Consider the following 11,105-nt stretch of genomic DNA (forward strand, 5'->3'; position numbering starts at 1 on the left):
TTTTTTTTTTTTTTTTTTTTTTTTTTTTTTTTTTTTAGTATAGTTGATACACACACTTGACCATCACAGGCATTACAATAGGTCAGATCTATTGTCCTGTGAGCCATGTTTTCTTAAGCATCCTTATTCGGGCAGATTGTAGGCAGCTGTTAATCACAGCTTCTGCATTTTTCAGAATTAGAATGGTAGACGGCAATCTTAATGCTTTTTTCTTTAGGTGGCTCCTATAAGTATAATTTCAGTCCATTATAGTATTGAGAGTGGCAAATGGACACCCTGTCTTCTAGCTTCTTACTGAGTATATAATTCCTTTTCCATTTTTGTTATCAGATAAGGTATCTTTGTGGTTATTAAATAATACTTCTGCCTTTTAAGAATGCTGTATCCTATAGAAATTACTTGCTCTGAGAATGTACTTCTGTCTATTTAAGCTTTATGTCTTTTCTTTATGAAAATTACAAATCTGAAAACATGTAGTCACTTACATATTAGAAAATAAAATCAATTTTTGATATCTTTAGATGACTATATAAAAAATCCAATACATATAAATATAAACTCAGATCCTAATTTTGCTTACAAAAATATGAAAGACTGAGAAACATTATTAATCTTTTATTCAGTAATGTTGAAGGTTTTAACTATGATGATTATAACTTGGGCTTTCAAAATATTTCTATAGGACAGGAGAGTCGTCAGGCCCATAGTGCCCATATACCCAATTGACAAACTTTTAAGGTAGAGTTAGGAAAAAATATCTACGTCCTTACTTTCTCCTGAAGCAATGAATCTGATCACAAGGACAAATTTTTCCTCATAGAAGACTGGAATTTCACTTAGATTCTGTGAGGAAATGCACTTGTCTGAAAAAGTTGCCAAGCAAATATATCAAAGTGCTACTGGTATCTCAGCTCTCCTGAGGGAGTAGCCAAAAGGTTTGAGAAATACTTTCTGCAAATGGAAAAGATTCAATAATGATAGTTCAGTTGCTAAACAATGGTAATACCACAGAAAGAGCTGCAATTAATTTTTAGAATTACATACTTAGATGATTTTTATATTTTAATTTCACCCTGGAAGACAATTTTTCTGCAGGTAAATCAAGCGACTTGTAATTGAGTGTGAATAAATGAATAACATCACCAGATTGTGCTATTCTAGAGAAGCAAAATTAATATACTTTTCAGATGAAACAGTTGTAAGAAACTTAACAATAGCAATTATTATTATATAATAGGTGAGTTTGTTGAAATTTCAGACATGATACATTGTCCTAGAACATAGAGGGAAAATTGCTAGCAAAAGCAATGAATTGCCCTGAGATGTGTATTTTGTGACTTCAGATACGGTGTTGTAAAGGCGGCGTATCTAGGCATTTTAATACTTTATTGCCATATAAGCAGTATCACAGGGTTTGTCTTACACCTATCCCTTATCACATATTTTTAACTGTATATATACTGAAGGAATTTTAGTTCACTAATGAGCATAGAGGGATAGTTTTCAAACAGTTCTGTGAGGCAATGGAGAGTTGCACAGAGTTAGGGGAGGCTGCAGAGAATGGGGACAATGGCACAGGGCTTTTACCTGCATTCTAGAGTAGGCTTTTTAAGAAAATAAGTTCACTGAAAGATTTTAATTTCTAAATAAACTTTTGATAAGTTAATCATAAAACAAAGTGCAACAAAGAAGTCTAAGAAGGTAATATGAAACTATAAAATTCAATTTACAAGTATGCTGTGTTCTTAGATAATTCAACTCAGGGCATTTTAAATGTTACTGTGTATAACAAGGGTGTAGTTTTCTTTAAAATGCAGATGTCCAAACTTAATGCCCTGAGATAATAATTTAGTAGATGCCCATCAGGATTTTCATAGACTATATTTGGGGAAAGGCAGATTAAAGACATCATCACTTCTTCATTGCCACAGTTTTTATCAACTTTTTCATTCCTATTCATACTTTCCCTTATAACCTAGGGGCATAATTACATATGAAATGTACTTACGTGTAACTACTTTGCAAGTGGCTGTGACTGTATTCCTTCCCTGCAGGTTCATGTTTGAAGGAGCAAAAGAAATGGTGCTAGTGTTCCAGATTTAGTAACTATAATTCTTGATTTCTATTAACATCATATACATTCACATTTAAAAATAAAAAGGAAATAGATATAAAGAAAAATACTATGTACAAGTAATGGTTTGAAAATATTCCATATATCGCTAGAGAAATGAAATGTAATTTTCACTGGAACATTATATTTAAAAGATCCTGAAATGTAGAATGGGACACAGCTCATTACCCTTTTTAAAAATTATTTTTAGAAAGATGTTATTTGAATTATTTCTGTGAAACTTTGTAACGCCTTTCAAAATACCATGAAATATGCTTTACAAGTAATTTAGTCTATTACATTTTTTTTTATCTAGAAAGGGCACATGCACATTTCTAATTTTCCCTAATTCATCCCTTCATTGCAACCTCATACAACATACTACACTAATCAGTAATGTGTTTATATCCACAGTCAAGTGATTTAGGGATCTAACCATCACAACATTTCCAGGCCAACAAATACACTTGTCACTGAGATACTGTAGGTAGAAATGTTACTATGATTCTCTGAAGATATGAGCATATTTAAGACCTACTGATCTTCAGAGGTCTGTACTACGAACAATTTTATGCTTCATTTCCAGTGTACTTAACCTTTATTAAATAATAACTATTCTACAATAATCATGTGTGAGTTAAAGCTGTTATTGTGCTAAATGAATCAAAGATGAAAATGTTACATATTCATTCAAGAAATAAATTCATGGAAAAGTTGTTATATATATATATATATATATAAAAAATTATTTTATAGATATTATTGTATTTTGTTCTACTGTAATGTGCTGAGGATTTTTGAAGATGTACTAAGCCAAAGTGATCTAGGGAGGAATTCATAAAACAAGTGACCTTGGATGATGAAAAACTTGTCCTATGTATGCTATTCATAAGTTACCATTAGGTTAGTGTTATACTTTATCTCTTTTTTTGAGATCATAGGGCTGAAATGAGCCAAAGAAGAGTGGTTTCAAATATGCCTGTTTAGAAGGATATGGTTTCATTTATTTTGTAAAGATGATTTTACCTAATGTTCTAATTATGTAATTGTTCTAATTATCTAGTTTTCTATTGCTGAAAATTTTGTACATATTCTGTGGTTGGAGGAAAATAGAAAGATGAACAAAAATAACACAAGATTATATAAATAGAGCCAAAAATATAAATCCCTATATATCTGGGATTTCATACACTTTAAAAATATTTTTGTGTTTATATATTTGTAAATATGAGTGTTTTTAAATGATCAGTATTTTGTTGTTTTTACAAAAAGTTAATCATGAGACTGTCCTTTCCCCATTCTATTCTTTGTCATAGACTAATTGACCACATAATCATGGGTTTATTCCTGGGCTCTCTATTCTGTCCCATTGATCTAACTGTCTATTTTTGTGTCAATACCAGGCTGTTTTAATTTCTACAGCTTTTTACTATATCTTGTGGAAAACAGTATGGAGGTTCCTCAAAAAATTAAAAATAGAAATACCATATAATTGAATAATCCTATTACTTGGTATTTATCCAAAGAAAACAAAATTTGAAAAGATATATGCATCCCCATATTTATTGCAGCATTTGCATTTGGCAAGATATGGAAGCAGCTGAAGTTCCCACCTGATAGAGGAATGGATAAAGAGAATGTGGTATGTATATATACAACAGAATATTACTTATCCATAAAAAGGATGTGATCTTGTCATTTTGGACAACATGGATGGATCCAGAGGGCATTATGCTAAGTAAAATAAGTTCAGACACAGAAAAACAAATACTGTATGACTTCACTTATATGTGGAATCTAAAAAACACAACAAATGAATAAACAAACAAAAAGCAGAATCAGGCGTATAAATACAGAGAACAAACTGATGGTTACCAGGGGAAGGGGGATGGAGCATGGGTACAATTGGTGAAGAGGAGTGGAAGATACAGGCTTCCAGTTATTTAATGAGTCATGGGAATAAAAGGTACAGCATAGGGAACAGAGCCAATGGAATCATGATAGCATTGCATGGTGACAGATAGCAGTGAGCACAGCATAATGTATGGTGTTGTTGAATCACTATGCTTATGCCAGAAACTAATGTGATTTCATGTATCAACTACACTCAAAAAAGAAAAGAAGTGAAAAATGAGGCCAGTTATGACCTCTTTAAATTTTATACTTGCTTTATGATAAAATATAAACCTAAAATAGCTATTTAGGTATTTTTAACAGACAATAGAATACATTTTATCATTTATTTGAAAAAATTTAATAAATTCATGAGTAAATAAAAACCTAATGTTTTGTTGAAGTTGTTTTCTTCCTCAGTGATAAGCCATTAATACATAGTCATAGTCATTTACCTATTATTTATTCCTTTACTTTGGTTTAAATCCACTGAGTTCATATTAGTAAACCCCATTAAAACAACAAAAAAGCACACACACACACAAAAATGTAAATACCCGAGGTTGATGATAGATTTTAGTAGGCTTGCCCACTTTATACGTATCTGTATATATAATGAGCCATGTACCTTACTCTGACATACAGTAAGGCAGTTAGATATTTGTGCAATTGAATTAAAATAATCCAAATACAACTTTTGGAAAACTGTATTATAAAAATCACAAATAAATGTATTCAATGAAAATGCATATATAAACCTGGGAAGCCAAAAATCTTAGAGTCATTATAATCTTTTTTTTATTCATAATCCTCATTTCAAATCGCTAGTAATAGCAAATCTTTCGTGGCACATTTTCAAACATATCTAGAATTCTTATACTTCCTAGCACTTTCACTGCTATCACCCTAGGCCAGCCATCTTCATTTCTCATCCAGATTATCCCAATAGCCAACTAATAGGCCTACTTATTACTTTGTCTTGCCTCCTACAGTTTTTCTCCACCTAGTATCTACACAGACATTTCTCAATGCACAGTATGATAAGCTTCAAAATGAAACACTCCAAATGGCTATAATTTTATTTTTTTAGATTTATTTATCTGAGAGAGAGAAAGAGAGAGAGCGTGGGGGACAGAGGGAGAGAAAGAGAGAATTTCAAGCAGACTCTGCAATGAGAACAGAGCCCAACGTGGGGCTTGATCCCATGACCCAGAGATCACGACCTGAGCCAAAACCAAGAGTCTGATGCTTAACCAACCATGCCACCCAGAAACCCTTGCTATAATTTTATTCTTTTTTTTTTAAAGATTTTATTTATTTATTTGACAGAGAGAAAGAGTGAGCACAGGCGGGGGGGTGGCAGAGGGAGAGGGAGAAGCAGGCTCCCCACTGAACAAGGAGAATGATGAGGGACTTGATCCCAGAACCCTGGGATCATGACCTGAGCTGAAGGCAGATGCTTAACCGACAGGGACACCCAGGCGCCCCTATAATTTTATTCTTAATCAAATTTTTAAAAATAGCAAATTAATGCTCAGACTCTAAATGACATTTTCCTTCCTCTTTGATCCTATTCACTACCATTTTGCATTTTAGAACATGCAAAATGTGCTTCTTCCTTAAGGTCTATGTTAACATAACAACATCACCATAGATACAGCAGCTTAAAACACTCATTTAACATCTCACTCTCTGTAGGTCAGAAGTCCAGGCATAACCTAACTAGGGTGGTCTTTTGCAAGCTCCACAACACTGTAATCAAAACGTCAGATTGGGTGGCAGTCTCATCTAAGGTTTGATTTGGAAGGATCTGAGTCAAAACTCATATTTTGGCAGGAATTACTTTTTGAGGCCTATTGACCCAAGGGCCTGTTTCTTGCTAGCTGTCACAGCGAGAGGCTGTCCGCACCCTCATTTCATAGCTAGTTGTTGGCAGGAGGTTGTCCTCAGTTTCTGGCCACATGAGCCCTTTAAAATGGCTACTTGTTTTATCCGCCAGCTAGAGACACAGTCTTCTAGCAAGAGAGATATTGCAACCTTTTGCAATGTAATTGGAGAAGTGACATCTAATCACCATTGCATTATTCCATCAGTTAAAAGCAACTCACTGTTTCTGTCCACACTCAAGATGACACAAGCATAGATATCAAGAGCTGAGGATCCCAGGACCCTCCTTAGAGTGTGTCTGCCACAGGGTCTTTGTACCTCTCATTATTACAGCTTCTTTGAAATATTTTTCTCTGAATATCAACCTGGCTCTTTCCTCTCATTTTGCTGAAATCTGCACTCACATGTCACTTTATCATAAAAGCACTAATGTCCCCACTTCTATGAAGAGTACTTGCAGACAGTTTTTATTACCTTACCTTGCTTTTGCCTTTTTGTTCAGAGAAATCATCACTAGATATCGTACATATTTTGTTTCACTCTTCTAGATAAAAATTTCTCTATGTTCTGTCTTATTCTCAGATATAGTCCCATCTTTTAAAAAAGTACTAAGTCCAAAGAAGGAAGATATTAAAAAATCAGGATTTTTAAAATATATAATGTATATTTGTTCCCCAACATAAAATATATAAAATGTCTTACCATATATCTGCGCTGTCCAATATGATAGCATCTAGACGTATGTGGCTATTTATTTTAAATTAGTTAAAATTAAATATATTTTAAGTATCACCTTATCAGTTATACTAGCCATATTTCAAGTGGTCAGTAGCCATACACGGCTAGTGGCTACTGTAATGGACGGCACAGATACTGAATAACTCTATTGTTGCACAAAGCTCTATTGATCAATCTTACTTTATATATTCACCAGTTTTTTTTTTTCCTCCTTGTCAAGTTTTAAACTTCCATAGAGAATAAACCATGTCTAAATTATCCTTATATCTTCCATGTTGAGTCCAATATAAAGGAGCCTAGTTCATTTTACAGAAAAGTTGATTGAATAAATAAATATTTATTTATTTATTTTTAAAGTAGGCTCCACGCCCAGCATGGAACCCAATGGGGGGTTTGAACTCATGACCCTGAGATCAAGACCTGCACTGAGATCAAGAGTTGGGTGCTTAACCGACTGAACAATCCAGGTACCTTGAATAGATAGATTTTTAAATGAATGCAAACACACTTCCAAGTTAGTAAGGGATTTATCCAAATAATGCAATGAATTAATCAATAGATATAACTGTTGTCTTGATTTCTGTTAATTCCTTATATGAGTTCACAAAAGTGAGTTTTACCATTAAAAAAAAAGGGGCAAGTCATCATGAGTTTTGTTTCAGAAACAAGAAAGTCACTGATGAAAAATATTACTGTGAGTATAGCACAGGGTAATGCATAGTATTAATTTCCCAAACACTATATATTAATGTTCTCTTTTAAGACACCACAGTGATATACCAAATCACGCCTGCAGCCTGGCAGATCTCAGTAACACTAGGCTTGTTTCATCTTGTTCTGTGCTCCTTGAAGCTCATCACAAAATCAGTAGGCATTCTCTGTTTAAAGATAGATCAAGACAGAAAACATTCCCTTCATTTTTGTGAAGAATAAAATTTTTCTGGTAAACAACCTGTAAATTTTTTAAAAATACAAACTATTATTTTGGGAAAGTGTATTGAACACCGAAAGAAAAGATTGTAATAGATAAGATGAAAAATATGATTGAAAGAATGTTTGACAATACACTTATATCATACAGACATGTATGGGTATATATCTATGGCACTGAAGTCATCTGTTAAATCTTAGATTATTTGTAATTGCAAAATATTTACAAATTTTAATTTTTGGTATTTTTTATTGTTTTAATCACTGATTATATATCTAGGAATTAATTATGAATTCTTAGAAATTAAGTTTAATTCCTCTATTCATGTATTGAATAAAAGGTGTCTGATAAAATGTTTCTGATATCCCAGGTCCCAGACAATAAAAATCTCTATTTGGAAGAAGTTGTCTCAAGGCCTATTTACAAACAAATTAGACAACAGCATATGAAGACATAAATTAAGCTTAAAACTAGAAGGATTTATGGAAACAAATATAGTACAGGCCTACCTTGGAAAGAAATATTGTGGGTTGGTTCCAGACCACACAGCAAGACAAATAATTTTGTCAAGACAAAGTGAGACAATTTTTGGGGGCTTCCTACCACATATAAAAGTTATGCTTATATTATACTATAATCTATTAAGTGTGCAGTAGCACATGTCTAAAAAAAAAAAAAAAAAAAAAAAAAAACAATGTGCATACCTTACTTAAAAATACTTTATAGCTAAAAAATTCCAAACATCATCTGAGCTTTCAGTGAGTTATAATATTTTTTGCTGGTGGAGGGTATTTCATCAATGTTGATGGCTGCTGACAGATCAGGGTAGTGGTTGATGAAGACTGGGGTGGCTGTGGCAATTTCTTAATATAAGACAACAATGAATTTTGCCACACTGATTGACTCTGCCTTTCACAAATGATGTCTCTGTAACATGTGATGTTCGATAACATTTATCCATGATAGAACTTCTTTCCAAATTGGAGTCCATCTTCTCAAATCCTGCCACTACTTTATCAACTAAGTTTAAGTAATATTCTATATCTTTTGTTGACATTTCAGTCATCTTCACAGTATCTTCACCAGGTATAGAGTCTATCTCAAGAAACCACTTTCTTTTCTCATCCATGAGAAGCAGCTTCTCATCTGTTTAAATTTTATTAAGAGATTACAGCAAATGCAGTCACATCTTTGGTTCCACATCTAATTCTAGTTATCTTGCTATTTCCACCACAACTGCAGTCACTACCTCCCCTGAAGTCTTGAACTCCTCAAAGCCCCTCAAGGTCACCTGTGAGGGTTGGAATCAACTTCTTCCAAACTCCTGTGAATGATGAAATTTTGACCTCTTCCCATGAATCATAAATGTTCTTATTGGCATCTATAGTGGTGAATCCTTTCCAGAAGGTTTTCAATTTACTTTGCTCAGATCCATCAGAGGAGTCACTATCTATGGCAACTATAGCCTTATGAAATGTATCTTACATAATAAGGCTTGAAAGCCAAAATTAATCCTTGACCCATGAGCTATAGAATGGATGTTGTGTTAGCAGGCACAAAAACATTAGTCTTGTTGGACATCTTCATCAGAGCTCTTAAGTGACCAGGTGCATTGCCAGGGAGCAGTAATATTTTGAAAGGAATCTCTTTCTGAGCAATAGGTCTCAACATTGGACTTAAAATAGTCAGTAAAACCATGTTGTAAACAGATATGCTGTCACCTAGGATTTCTTGTTTCATTTATAGGGCAGAGGCAGAGTAGATTTAACATAATTCTTAAGGACCTTTACATTTTCAGAATGGTCAATGTGCATGGGCTTCAACTTGAAGTCACCAGCTGTATTAGCCCCTAACAAGAGAGTCAGCCTGTCCTTTGAAGCTAGGCATTGACTTCTCCTCTCTAGTTATGAAAGTCCTAGATGGCATCTTCTTCCAATAGAAGGTTTATTTTGGGGGCACCTGGGCGGATCAGTCCATTAAGTGCCCAACTCTTGATTTTGGCTCAGTCTTGATCTCAGGGTTGTGGGATCAAGTCCTGCACTGTGCTCTGTGCTCAGCGGGGGAGCCTGCTTCTCTCCCTCTACCTCTGCCTCCCCACCCCTTGTGTGTGTACGCATGTTCCCTCTCTCTAAAATAAATAAATAAATCTTTAAAAAATATTATTTTGTCTCCAATGAAAATCTGTTGTTTAGGGAAGCCACCTTCATTAATGATCTTAGCCAGATCTTCTAGATAACTTGCTGTAGCTTCTACATCAGCACTTGCTGCTTCATCTTGTACTTTTATGGTATAAATATTGCTTCTTTCCTTAAACTTTATGAACCAACCTCTGTTAGCTTCCAACTTTTCTTCTGCAGCTTCCTCACTTCTCTCAGCCTCCATAGAATTGAAGAGAGTTAGGGCCTTGCTCTGGATTAGGTTGTGGCTTAAGGGAAGGATGTGGCTGGTTTGATCTCCTATGCAAACCTCTAAAACTTTCTCCATATCATCAATAAGGCTGTTCTGCTTTAATATCATTTATGCATTCACTGGAGTAACACTTTTAGTTTCCTTCAAGAACATTCCTTTGATATGCACAACTTGGCTAACTGTTCCATTTAAGATGCCTAGCTTTTGGACTATCTTGTCTTATGACATGCCTGGCTCACTAAACTTAATCATTTCTAGCCTTTGATTTAAAGTGTGAGGTGTGTGACTCTTCCTCTCACTTGAACACTTAGATGCCATTGTAGGGTTATTAATTGGCTTAATTTCAATATTGTTGTTCCTCAGGGAATAGGAAGGCCCGAGGAGAGGGAAGGATACTGGGGAACAGCCAGTTGGTAGAACAATCAGAATGAACGACATTCATCAATTAAGTTTGCCATCTTATATGGGTGTGGTTTGTAGGGCCTCCAAATAATTACAGTAGTAAAATCAAAGAGAACTCATCACAGATCACCATAAGAAATATAATAGTAATGAAGAAGTTTGATATATTGCAAGAATTACCAAAATGTGACACAAAGTGAGCCAATGTTGGAAAATGGCACTGAAAGAATTGCTCATTGCGAGGTGCAAGGTTGCCACAAAACTTTAGTTTATAGAAAAACCTGCAGTATCTGTGAAACACAATAAAACAAAGTACAATAAAATGAGGTATGCCTGTATATATTGTAATTATGGCTGAGGACAAAATAAAGCACCTTTTGGCATCTTTTGAAACCTACCATCTAAGAAGATTCTATCCCTCTCTTAGAAGACACGAAAACATGACATTTTTATATATATATATTAACATATATATTAAACAGGCATATATATATGCCTGTTTAATCCCTACTATGTTACTTTAAGTAAGGGCTCTACAGTAATGTGAAGAATACCTAAGGATGGAGACTAAAATTTAACTTTTTTTTTTTTTAATGAAAGACCTATGCTGAGATTTTTATAGTCTTTGAGGATTAAGTTGAATTTTCAGTCCATTAAGTGCCCAACTCTTGATTTTGGCTCAGTCTTGATCTCAGGGTTGTGGGATTGAGTCCTGCACTGTGCTCTGTGCTC

The 11,105-nt window shown here is 34.2% G+C and overlaps 1 pseudogene; it reads right to left on the bottom strand.

Moving 5' to 3' along the window:
- The window catches only part of LOC116631418, a 10,832-nt pseudogene extending 543 nt beyond the window's left edge, over positions 1-10,289 (bottom strand).
- Positions 10,290-11,105: the final 816 nt, after the last annotated feature.

This window comes from Phoca vitulina, unplaced genomic scaffold, assembly GCF_004348235.1.
Source record: "Phoca vitulina isolate PV1807 unplaced genomic scaffold, GSC_HSeal_1.0 scaffold5, whole genome shotgun sequence".
In the NCBI taxonomy this organism is placed as follows: Eukaryota; Metazoa; Chordata; class Mammalia; order Carnivora; family Phocidae; genus Phoca; species Phoca vitulina.